The sequence below is a fragment of the Oncorhynchus masou genome, unplaced genomic scaffold, assembly GCF_036934945.1.
Source record: "Oncorhynchus masou masou isolate Uvic2021 unplaced genomic scaffold, UVic_Omas_1.1 unplaced_scaffold_1240, whole genome shotgun sequence".
Classification (NCBI taxonomy): domain Eukaryota; kingdom Metazoa; phylum Chordata; class Actinopteri; order Salmoniformes; family Salmonidae; genus Oncorhynchus; species Oncorhynchus masou.
In genome coordinates this window covers 59,406-72,986 of record NW_027002213.1, presented here as the reverse complement: position 1 = coordinate 72,986, position 13,581 = coordinate 59,406, and the positions used below count along the sequence as shown (strand labels likewise).

The 13,581-nt window shown below is 40.3% G+C and overlaps 1 pseudogene; it reads left to right on the top strand.

Annotated features, from left to right (window-relative positions):
- The first annotated feature begins 531 nt into the window (after nt 1-531).
- Nucleotides 532-11,186, top strand: LOC135530041 (cobalamin trafficking protein CblD-like; annotated as a pseudogene).
- Nucleotides 11,187-13,581: the final 2,395 nt, after the last annotated feature.

Sequence of the window (13,581 nt, the reverse complement as noted above, 5' to 3'; positions counted from 1 at the left end):
ATGATTCCATATGTGTTATTTCATAGTGTTAATGTCTTCACTGTTATTCTACAATGTAAATAGTAAAAATAAAGAAAAACCCTGGAATGAGTAGGTGTGTCCAAACTTGACTGGTACTGCATGTTTTAGTAAAATTAGATTTTTGGCAATTATAGCAATGGATATCAACTGTACTGCAGAGATGGAATGTACGTCGCAGAAAATAGGTTGTGGTGGCAGCTGCAGAGAGGTGTTAGGGTGAGTGAGACTTGACATCAGGAGAGTTGCAGGGTGTGTTAAGTGGTGGTGTCCCATCCTTTCAGGTTGTTGGCCTGAAGTAGGACTTAATAGATTAAATAATGGAGTAGGGTTGTGTTTATGCTTTTTTGTGAAGGATGTGTTTGATGGTATGGTCTATATTTTTTTAAGCAAAGTATAAGCAGGTGGCGGTAATGCAACATTTATTGGATGCCAACCGCCGTTAAACTTAATCGAAGAAGAAGAACAGTGTTACGTCAGACTGTTCTTGTCCCTTGTTGGTTCCTCAGTTAACCCACGTAACGGCACATGTGCGCATCAAATGCGATGTGACGCAGGCATATTGCAGGCCAGCTATAAACACTATTGAGTTTACCAACGTATTTTATTGATTTATGCATGCAAGAAGGGGATATTCTTCAAGGTGTATATTTAAGGTAAAACTTCTGAAGTTACGATTGTCAGAGCTAATCAACTAAGGAAAATCCTCCACCTAGAAGCTAGCTAACGTTAGCAGTAGTTGCAGTACCTCTCACTTGTTAGCTAACAGAGTAAACGTTCCGTTCTGTAGCCCGTTATATAATAAGGCAGACAGCTATATAGTTTGACATTTTTATCATAATTGAGCGTAACAAATGACAGACATACGAGCTAATTTATAAGATATTCATAATTGTGTGTTCAAATAATTAGCAAGCTATGCGTTTAGTTAATTTATTCCGTTTTCTTTTGCAGTTTTACAAGTGGACCACAGAAGAGAGAGGCCCAACAGGATGGCCAGTGTAAGTCAACACACACTCTTAACATGTTTTTATTTTTTATCGTGTGTGTGACCAAATGGGGACGTCCATTCTCTGTTCCCTAGGTGCTCTGTAGTAGAGCCAGGCTGGTGACATACCTGCCAGGGCTTCACGTACTTGTCCGGCGGATCGCTGGACCCAACCAGAGAACATTCACTGGTGCTGGATCCTCTGGCTCTGATGAGCCTCGATTAGCCGTCACACCCCCTGACCTTGGTAAGCACAGACCTCTAATCACAATGATGCTACTGCACTTGCCTGAACGTGAACATCATAAACCAACTGTCTGTTATTCAGAAGGAAAGTTAATCAGTTCAATATTTGGGTCAACTTCTTGAAAAACATTTATTTTCAGTTCCCAGTGTTTTAGAAAGTGTTATATTATGTCTCATTGTTATTTGTTTACATCAGGTCACAGGACAGTGTGGCCTGATGAGAACACGGTCCGTTCGGGCCTCAGGACCAGCGCTTCCAGCTGCCAGGTAACACAGGCTTCGACTGCCACCTGGAGGGCACAGCGGAACAGAAAATTAAAGGCCCAGTCCACCAGTCAGTGCCCGATGTACTGTCTGCCCTCTCCAGCAGCGAGAGGTATGAGTTCCTCCTGGCTCATGTTGTCGGAGAGGTCCAAGTAAGTAAGGTTTGGAATGATAATTGACACACATTTCGTCTAGGGCTGTGACGATGCCATTTTCCATGGCAAAAATGAACACAAGAAGCAGACAAAAATCTTTGGTCCTATTTAAAGACCTGCTGTATGTAAACTATTGTGTGCTATAGCTTGAAAAATAAGTAAATGAGACTCTGGATGACAACATAATGATGTTTGTTTCCAACATGAGGGCTGTAATTCTGAAGAATTTTAAATCCACTTTGTGTTTTGTTTCCTTGCCAAAACATGAACATGTATCCAATACCGGTATTGTCCTGGCCCTATTTTGTTCTGGTGCGTGGAAGTAGGCCTAATGGTAATCTGCAATGATAAAAAAAAAAAATAGCCTATGCCAGTTTTTTAAATGTTTTTTTTTTAATGTATAATAAATTACTGTGTGTTTTATTTAATGAAAATAAAATATTGTATCATTGATTTCCCTCAGCCTACTATTTTGTCCATTGAAATGCTCAGTCTGATCATGTGGGCGTTAGGACTGGGTGTAATATCGAATTAATTCCAACCTACGTTTTTGCGCAATATTCCATATGGCTGTATCGCAGAATAAAGTGTTTTGGTATTTTGTGTTTTTATGAACTTTGACGTCTGCTTGTTTTCGTATTGTTTTTTTTTGTTGGTCTAGTCTAGTTTGATCCTTCTGTGCTGTGTGCACCTTCCCATTTACACCAGAGATCTCTATATAATAAACGAGATGCTCATGTCTCCGCCCTCGCAATGGGAGTCATTGTCCCAAAGGCGGGAAGGCAGACGTCCAAGTTTAGGTTCAAAATAAGCACAGAATAGCGTTAGGCTTATTTTGGCGAGAGTGAAGCCTCTTTCTCCCATGCCCCTCCCCTTACCACTCACAACAACAAAGATGAGCGGTCACTTCATCCTCACTATTTGCATTTGAGGTCTGGTCCAACAGAATCTTGTCATATAGACACCGAAACACACAGACATTAGTTTAGTGTAATAGAGGAGAAGTTAACCTATCAAACCGTTTCAACTCACATTTGGAACAGAGCAGACACTTTTAAAACAGATGTACCAATTAACATTCATTCTGGAAAAAAGGAATGCTCAGTTTGTTGTGTGCATTACGATACCACGTATCGTTAGCAGCATTTTAGTCAAAGATTTCTCTACTAGCTATTTAGTCTTGTGTTTTCTAAAAGTGCAATACGCATAAACCAATTATGTAAGGAGTTGGCAACTCGTTCGGAGAAACAAGGTAGGCCAGTTGACGCCAACATCTGAACAAAGTGGACAGGCTACCATGCTGTTCAAACAGTTGGAGATGGACAGAAGGTTGTGCTCATAACAGTTGGTAGCTGAATTCAGAGCTTGTGAAATTATACCTAGCTCTAAGTTGACTAAATATTAGCTGGCTACTCACTAGCACATGGGCTTGTGCATGAGAGATTGTGAGACCAGTGTTCATTTTTCTATAATGCCTGCTACGTTATTAGTGATTGTGCATGGTTCTGGTAAAAATGTTAACAAAAGGGGCTTTTTATAGACGGACCTGAAAGCCAGATCAGTGATTATTGTAACAACAACAAAAAGGGTACAACTAGTTGTGCAGTGTATTTGACCATTAATTGTAAAACAAAGCTTATTTAGAGAGAAAAAAAAATATTTTAAATCTAGATATTGTGAATCGCCCCAAGTTTGAAAAGAATTGAGATATTCGTTTTAGGCCATATCGCCCAGCGCTAGTGGGCGTTAGGTGATACATTTGAAGATATTTACTGAGACAGCTCTGATTATCTGATAGGATTGTCTAGAGCCCACCCCTTACCCAGGTGAAGAGTCATCTGTCTATTATAATCAGATCAGATTGATATCATGATCTGGGAAACAAACTCCATCCCATCTACTGAACAGGCTGAAATTCCAGGCATTTCTTTTCAAATGGCTCTTACGCAAAAAGGGCATTATCGTAATTTTCACAATTTCAGAGTGTTATTTTGACCTCCGTAGTGTGGAAATATAAAAAGGAAAGATCACATTTTTAACTGCACTGCCCATTTAAATCAATATTTTTGCTACAACTCTGTTTCCTCTGTACATGTAAAGTCATTGTATACCTCTATTGTTCACATTGATAAGAGAGATAATGAAGCATGTGTATATTATCCAGTAAAACATGTCAGGGATGTTTTGGTTTTCTGAGCAACATCCCCTGATTGGTTTGTTTGTTCTTAGGGGAAAGAGGCCACTCCCCAGAACAAACGGTCAACAGAACAGAACAGTACTTTGAGAACTCCAATGTGGAGTGTGCCATACAGCCCTGCCCTGAGCTGCTGAAGAAAGGTACATGTATGGTTCTATTCTCCTTAGACCAATCAGATATGGGCCTACTATTTGAAGCACACACTCTGAAGATGCTGGCACATGTTTTCCAACTTGTTGTTATACTGTCTCTAGTTTGTGTAAACTGTATTTAAACTTTAAATGGGGAATGTGTAGGGAAAAGAGGTGGAAGTGGTTACCACATGTTGTTGTGAAATTGATATTCTGCATGTGTCCAGTAGAGGGGGCTCGAATACTGAAGGAATGTTGATCCATGCTTGTTCTGAACCAAGTTTTGATCGTGCTTGTTCTCCCCGTGTGTTTACAGAGTTTGAGTCAATGTTCCCTGAGGCCCCTAACAACATCATGACGGTTGTCACAGTCACCCAGAAGACGCAGAATGACATGACAGCGTGGTGTGAGGCAGTGGACAAAGAGAGGAGTTGATGCTAGATGAAGTGAGTTTGGGTCTCAATCCACACTCGGTAGTTGTCCCCAGAGCTAGCTATATATATATATATATATTTATATATTTATTATTTATATATATATATATATATATATATATATACATTTATATATTTATTATTTATATATATTTATTATTTATTTTTATTATTATTTAAATGTTATTATATTTATTTATTTATTATATTCCCAGTGCATTCGGAAAGTATTCAGACCCCTTCCCTTTTTCCACATTTTGATAGGTTACTGCCTTGTTCTAAAATGGATAAGATAAAAATGTTTTCTTATCAACCTCCACACAATACCCCATAATGACAAAGCGAAAACAGAAATACCTTATTTACATAGGTATTCAGACCCTTTGCTATGAGACTCAAAATTGAGCTGCATCCTGTTTCCATTAATCATCCTTGATCTACAACTTGATTGGAGTCCACCTGTGATAAATTCAATTAATTGGACATGATTCGGAAAGGCACACACCTGTCTATATAAAGGTCCCACAGTTGACAGTGCATGTCCGAGAAAAAACCAAGCCATGAGGTCAAAGGAATTGTCCATAGAGCTCCGAGACAGGATTGTGTCGAGGCACAGATTTGTGGAGGGTACCAAAAAATGTCTGCAGCATTGAAGGTCCCCAAGAACACAGTGGCCTCCATCATTCTTAAATGGAAGACGTTTGGAACCACCAAGACTCTTCCTAGAGCTGGCTGCCCGGCCAAACTCCGCAATCGGGGGAGAAGGTGACCAAGAACCCGATGGTCACTCTGACAGAGCTCCAGAGTTCCTCTGTGGAGATGGGAGATCCTTCCAGAAGGTCAACCATCTCTGCAGCAAGAAGACTCAATGCTGTAATCGCTGCCAAAGGTGCTTTAACAAAGTACAGAGTAAAGGGTCAGAATAGTTATGTAAATGTTATATTTCTGTTTTTTTTTACCTGTTTTTGCCTTGTCATTATGGAGTATTGTGTGTAGATTAATGAGGGGAAAAAACAACTGAATCCTTTTTAGAATAATGCTGTAACGTAACAAAATTTGGAAAAAGTCAAGGGGTGTGAATACTTATCGTGTGTGTGTGTGTGTGTGTGTGTGTGTGTGTGTGTGTGTGTGTGTGTGTGTGTGTGTGTGTGTGTGTGTGAATATAACCAAAAACATTGTATAATATACCTCCTCCGTCTCTTGCAATTTGAAAAAACTAATTTGAATTGAATAATATCCCAACAATTCTAAACTTTAACTGTTCACTCTTAATCTCTATCCAACAATGTCACCAAGCAACACATAGAACCCCCATAATGCTCTGTGGCACAATCCCAATACAACACACTAGGTTCATTCTATGATTGGATGGACTACATTTCAGTTCATACTGCAAAACCTTTGATTGGTTGGAGGTCGTCCTCCAGAAGTGGTCATAATTAACATGTATGTCTATGGAAGAGGGTGAGGCCTACCACCCTCCTAGGTTTTATATTAAAGTCAATGTCGCCAGAGGAGGACAGAAGCTATCTGTCCTTCGGTTACACCGTGGTGCTAGCCCAGACAGTGCTGTTGAAGTTACTGTAGACCTTCATTGCAAAACGGTGTATTTTAATCAATTATTTGGTGACATATGAATATAATTAGTATAGTTTTATCTAAAAAGGATAATTTATTTTTTAATGTTTCACTATTTTTATGAAATTTCACTGGGGAGGATGGTCCTCCACTTCCTCCACTGATATGTACAGTACCAGTCAAAAGTTTAGACACACCTTCTCATTCAAGGCTTTTTATTTATTTGTACTATTTTCTACATTGTAGAATAATAGTCAAGACATCAAAACTATGAAATTACAGATATGAATTATGTAGTAACCAAAAAAGTGTTAAACAAATCAAAATGTATTTTAGATTTTAGATTCTTCAAAGATTTTAACCCGCTTCACCTGGAATGCTTTTCCAACCGTCTTGAAGGAGTTCCCACATGCTGAGCACTTGTTGGCTGCTTTTCCTACACTCTGCGGTCCAACTCATCCCAAACCATCTCAATTGGGTTGAGGTTGGGTGATTGTGGAGGCCAGGTCATCTGATGCAGCACATCACTCTCCTTGGTCGAATAGCCTTTACACAGCCTGGAAGTGTGTTGGGTCATTGTCTTGTTGAAAAACAAATGATAGTTCCACTATGTGAAAACCAGATGGGATGAAGTATCGCTGCAGAATGCTGTGGCAGCCATGCTGGTTAAGTGTGCCTTGAATTCTAAATAAATCACAGACAGTGTCACCAGCAAAGCATCCCCACACCATGACTCGTCCTCCTCCATGCTTCACGGTGGGAACCACACATGTGGAGATCATCCGTTCACCTACTCTGCGTCTCAAAGGCACTGCGGTCTGAACACAAAATTCCAAATTTGGACTCATCAGACCAAAGGACAGAATTACACCGGTCTAATGTCCATTGCACATTGCGGTTTCTTGGCCCAAGCTAGTCTCTTCTTCTTATTGGTGTCCTTAGTAGTGGTTTCTTTGCAGCAATTTGACCATAAAGGCCTGATTCACTCAGTCTCCTCTGAACAGTTGATGTTGAGATGTGTCTCTTACTTGAACTCTGAAGCATTTATTTGGGATGGTAACTCTAATGAACTCAGCCTCTGCATCAGGTAACTCTGGGTCTTTCCTTTTGCCGGTCCTCATGAGAGACAGTTTCATCATAGCGCTTGATGGTTTTTGCGACTGCACTTGAAGAAACTTTCAAAGTTCTTGCAATGTTCCCGGATTGACTGACCTACATGTCTTTAAGTAATGATGGACTGTCGTTTCTGTTTGCTTATTTGAGTTGTTCTTGCCATAATATGGACTTGGTCTTTTACCAAATAGGGCTATCTTCTGTATACCACCGCTACCTTGTCACAACACAATTGATTGGCTCAAATGCATTAAGAAGGAAAGAAAATCCACAAATTAACTTTTAACAAGGCACACCTGTTAATTGAAATTCCAGGTGACTATCTCATGAAGCTGGTTGAGAGAATGCCAAGAATGTGCAAAGCTGTCATCAAGGCAAAGGGTGGCTACTGAAGAATCTCAATTATCAAATATATTTGAATTTGTTTAACACTTTTTTGGTTACTACAAGATTCCATATGTGTTATTTCATAGTTTTAATGTCTTCACTATTATTCTACAATATAGAAAATAGTAAAAATAAAAACCCTTGAATGAGTAGACTTTTCCAAACTTCTCGAGTGGCGCAGTGGTCTAAGACACTGCATTCCAATGCAAGTGGCATCACTGCAGTACCTGGTTCGAATCCAGGCTGCATCATTGGGAGTCCCATAGGGAGGTGCACAATTGGCCCAGCGTCGCCCGGGTTTGGCCGGGGTAGGCCGTCATTGTAAATAAGAATTTGTTCTTAACTGACTTGCCTGGTTAAATAAAATAAAAAATGTGTGTGCGTGCTTCCACATTGTGCTGTTTTTTTCCTAAACCTACGGAGATCAGTGAAGTGAACTCCTATATTCCACTTGTTGTCCCTACAACACAGGAAAGACTTGGATATATATTATCCCGGATGCTAATCAATAAAAATGTCTGTTAAATTCGCTGCTCTGTAATGCTTGTTTACAGAACCACTGAAGACCATTCTGACACTTTTACTGCCTGAAGTAGTATGGAGTTATGATTTGCTAGTCTATGGCTAACATATATGTTTTAACACTATCTTTGTTAAACTGTAAGGAATTGAAAGGATTGAACTATACTCTCTAACTCAATGCCTCTTAAAGTATTAGCAAGTACGTAGTTGTTGTAAATTAGCTGCAGAATGAGTGTCAACTTTAATTGTCTCCCCCCCCGACTAAGACCAAGACTGCACTGGTAATACGATAATGGGATTGTGCATGACTTATTTCTGATCCCAGCATTAAGTAGTCTTGAGTGTGTGAGAGGGTAGAGCGTGTAAGAGCAGGAGTTGTTTTTGACTGTTATTCACCGTCTGGTTAACATGCCCATGGCTGAGAATCGGTCTAATTGTGCTGCTTACCCCCTTGACTGCACTCATTTATTAGACACTGACAAGTCCCCCCCCCCCGTCCCCGTCCCAGCAATTGGCCACATCTCTACAACAGCACTTGTTGCGTGTGTACAGAGTTAAGAGCGTACCATAAGCTCAGTCCACAGCTAGCTTGAAATGTCGCCGATAGAGCTATCAAATTCGATGTTTCGATAGCTCAAACGGCTGGTACGTTGTCAAGGAGGGTCACGTGTGTTGAGATCAGAGGATAACGGGTTGGAGCCCAGTATGGGGACAGCAAGCTATACTGTTAGCAGCACATCTGTTTCACGTGTGGGTTTTTGTTGTTGTTTTTTTACCCCTTTTTTCTCCACAATTTTGTGGTACAGTCTTGTCTCATCGCTGCAACTCCCGTACGGACTCGGGAGAGGCGATGTTCGAGAGCCATGCGTCCTCCGAAACACAACCCAACCAAGCCGCACTGCTTCTTGACACAATGCTTCCAATCCTGGAAGCCAGCCGCACCAATGTGTCGGCTGGCGACCCGGTCAGCATGCACTGCGCCCGGCCCGCCACAGGAGTCGCTAGTGCGCGATGAGACAAGGATATCCCTGCCGGCCAAACCCTCCCTAACCCGGATGACACTGGGCCAAATGTGCGCAGCCCAATTCTATTAGAGACAGTTTACGCTGTTCTGTAAAGGAGTAGTACACAGCGTTGTACGAGATCTTCTGTTTCTTGGCAATTTCTCGCATGGAATAGCCTTAATTTCTCAGAACAAGAATAGACTTGACGAGTTTCAGAAGAAAGGTCTTTGTTTCTGGCCATTTTGTGCCTGCAATCGAACCCACAAATGCTGTTGCTCCTGATACTCAACTAGTCTAAAGAAGGCCAGTTTTATTGCTTCTTTAATCAGAACAACAGTTTTCAGCTGTGCTAACATAATTTCAAAAGGGTTTTCTAATGATCAATTAGCCTATTAAAATGATAAACTTGGATTAGCTAACACAATGTGGGATTGGAACACAGGAGTGATGGTTGCTGATAATGGGCCTCTGTACGCCTATGTAGATATTCCATTAAAAAATCTGCCGTTTCTAGCTACAATAGTCATTTATAACATTAACAATGTCTACACTGTATTTCTGATCAATTTGATGTTATTTTAATGGAGAAAAAAACGTGTTTTTCTTTAAAAAAACAAGGACATTTCTAAGTGACCCCAAACTTTTGAACAGTAGTGTACATTCAGAATGTTTGACACTTTCTCACATGTTTGTAACGAACACGAAAATGAAATCAATTGTCTTAAGATAAGTTTTGCATTGTTCTCTTGTTGCAGTTTGTTGCTGGTGCCAAAGAGATATGTTATGCCCTGAGGACAGAAGGCTTCTGGGCTGACTTCATCGACCCATCGTCAGGCATGGCGGTAAGACAACTCATAGCTGCTCAAGGATTAGCACTATGCTACAGAAATAGTTGTCTCATAACAGTACATACAGTTGTGACACAGTGATGGCAATTGTGTGGTTGTTGCCAATTGCCAATTCTTGCCAATTGAAATTGATTATAATTGTTAAACTGAAGTCTTTCAAACATAAACAAGCAGTATTCAGATCTTTCCCTTAATGTCTTCTGTCTCTCTTCCAGTTCTTCGGGTCGTACACCAACAACACACTGTTTGAGACCGACGAGCGGTACTGTAACCTGGGCTTCAGCATCGAAGACCTGGGCTGCTGCAAAGTCATCCGCCACACCTTGTGGGGAACACATGTTTTTGTGGGGACAGTTTTCACCAACGCACCTCCCGATAGCCATATCATGAAGAAGCTGCAAGGGAACTTACCCTGAATGATGGGAGAGTGCCTGGCATGTGGTTGCTATTATACCTTGATGTGTCATGGCTCTACACAGGCCTCAACTACTGTTTGGAGAGCTGTTTGTTGTTCACATTTCTATAGAAACCCTCAAAATAGTACTATGGTGAAATACCCACACACATGGTCCCTGAGGGTTTTACCATGAGAGTATATGTATTTTTTTGTGTCTATGTGCCAGACAGTGTTTTTTCCCCTTCGGTGTGTTGTGGTTGAAGGCCTGATTTTGAAAAGGGTCTCTCTTGCTAAATAGATTTTTATCTCAGACTTAACTGTAGAAATAAAGGTTATATTGAATGTGAAATAGAAAGTGATTAAAGGTGGGTTGACTCTGTCCAGTTAGTAGAATAAGTCATGTAGTTAGATATAAAGACAATAAGTCATGTAGTTAGATATAAAGACAATAAGTCATGTAGTTAGATATAAAGACAATAAGTCATGTAGTTAGATATAAAGACAATAAGTCATGTAGTTAGATATAAAGACAATAAGTCATGTAGTTAGATATAAAGACAACATCTGCTGCTGCACATGACTTGGTTTGATCACCCGCCATTTTTTTATCAGAAGATAAGGGTTTACTTTTCTGATGTAATGAGATGAATCTCAAGAGCTCTTATTTGATCCATGTTACCATCAGAATAGAAACCTCGTGTCTTGTTCACAGGTCCTGAGATCCAGTTAACCCTCAAATCCTTGAATATTGTGCTTGTGACAGTAATCAGTGCACTTCGGTCTAAAAGAGACAGGTATTGTCTCGCTCTACAAAATCATCTGTTTTAGAAACGGGTCTGTGATTCTTGAGGCTGTTTTAATGCAGAAGTCCACACGTGAAATGCAATAAACCAAATAATCTTGTCACTGTGGTCAGTTCTTTCAGGGTGAAGGGAAAGAGGTTATTGTAACCTTCATAGTACTAATGCATTGATATGTACTGAACAAAAATATAAACGCAACATGTAAAGTGTTGGTTTCATGAGCTGAAATAAAAGCACACAAAAAATGTATTCTATATGCACAAAAAGCTTATGTGTCGTGAAGGGAGGGATATAAAACAAAAACTATAAAATGTAGATTTTAATTATTTGTCATCATGACCCACAGCTCTCATTGACTGTAAGAGGCAGGTGTTGAACTTGACAAGCTGAAATGAGCACCTGTCGGTTCAGGCTGTCTTCCTGGAAGGTGTCAGTAGTAGGAAGTGTATGTGGTACCATCAACATTCATTGACCTCTACTGTTCCAACGATCACACAGCAGATGAGACATAATCTCCTTTTAGACCCACACCGGGATTATTCACTGCATCATTGAGATGGGTCCCTTGTCAACACACGATCTGAAATGAATTGCCGTTGTTGTCTTTTGTACCTAGTGGAATTAATGCGTTCAAATTCACTATCCTTGTTCTTGCAGTCTGAACTTTGTAAGGACGTTATTGCTATAAGCCCAAAATCTAACTCGAACAAACACCCAACAACATAGCATAGGCCAGTAAACTATCCCACAAAATTAACTTGGTCAACTTTGGTATTTTTTTTGTTTGTATTTAATTAGGATCCCCATTAGCTGTTGCAAAAGTAGCAGCTACTCTTCCTGGGGTTCAACACAAAACATTAAACATGACATAATACAGAACATTAATAGACAAGAACAGCTCAAGGACAGAACTACAGTGCCTTGCGAAAGTATTCAGCCCCCTTGAACTTTGCGACCTTTTGCCACATTTCAGGCTTCAAACATAAAGATATAAAACTGTATTTTTTTGTGAACAATCAACAACAAGTGGGACACAATCATGAAGTGGAACGACATTTATTGGATATTTCAAACGTTTTTAACAAATCAAAAACTGAAAAATTGGGCGTGCAAAATTATTCAGCCCCCTTAAATTAATACTTTGTAGCGCCACCTTTTGCTGCGATTACAGCTGTAAGTCGCTTGGGGTATGTCTCTATCAGTTTTGCACATCGAGAGACTGACATTTTTCCCATTCCTCCTTGCAAAACAGCTCGAGCTCAGTGAGGTTGGATGGAGAGCATTTGTGAACAGCAGTTTTCAGTTCTTTCCACAGATTCTCGATTGGATTCAGGTCTGGACTTTGACTTGGCCATTCTAACACCTGGATATGTTTATTTTTGAACCATTCCATTGTAGATTTTGCTTTATGTTTTGGATCATTGTCTTGTTGGAAGACAAATCTCCATCCCAGTCTCAGGTCTTTTGCAGACTCCATCAGGTCTTCCAGAATGGTCCTGTATTTGGCTCCATCCATCTTCCCATCAATTTTAACCATCTTCCCTGTCCCTGCTGAAGAAAAGCAGGCCCAAACCATGATGCTGCCACCACCATGTTTGACAGTGGGTATGGTGTTTTCAGGGTGATGAGCTGTGTTGCTTTTACGCCAAACATAACGTTTTGCATTGTTGCCAAAAAGTTAAATTTTGGTTTCATCTGACCAGAGCACCTTCTTCCACATGTTTGGTGTGTCTCCCATGTGGCTTGTGGCAAACTTTAAACGACACTTTTTATGGATATTTTTAAGAAATGGCTTTCTTCTTGCCACTCTTCCATAAAGGCCAGATTTGTGCAATATACGACTGATTGTTGTCCTATGGACAGAGTCTCCCACCTCAGCTGTAGATCTCTGCAGTTCATCCAGAGTGATCATGGGCCTCTTGGCTGCATCTCTGATCAGTCTTCTCCTTGTATGAGCTGAAAGTTTAGAGGGACGGCCAGGTCTCGGTAGATTTGCAGTGGTCTGATACTCCTTCCATTTCAATATTATCGCTTGCACAGTGCTCCTTGGGATGTTTAAAGCTTGGGAAATCTTTTTGTATCCAAATCCGGCTTTAAACTTCTTCACAACAGTATCTCGGACCTGCCTGGTGTGTTCCTTGTTCTTCATGATGCTCTCTGCGCTTTTAACGGACCTCTGAGACTATCACAGTGCAGGTGCATTTATACGGAGACTTGATTACACACAGGTGGATTTTATTTATCATCATTAGTCATTTAGGTCAACATTGGATCATTCAGAGATCCACACTGAACTTCTGGAGAGAGTTTGCTGCACTGAAAGTAAAGGGGCTGAATAATTTTGCACGCACAATTTTTCAGTTTTTGATTTGTTAAAAAAGTTTGAAATATCCAATAAATTTCGTTCCACTTCATGATTGTGTCCCACTTGTTGATTCTTCACAAAAAAATACAGTTTTATATCTTTATGTTTGAAGCCTGAAATGTGGCAAAAGG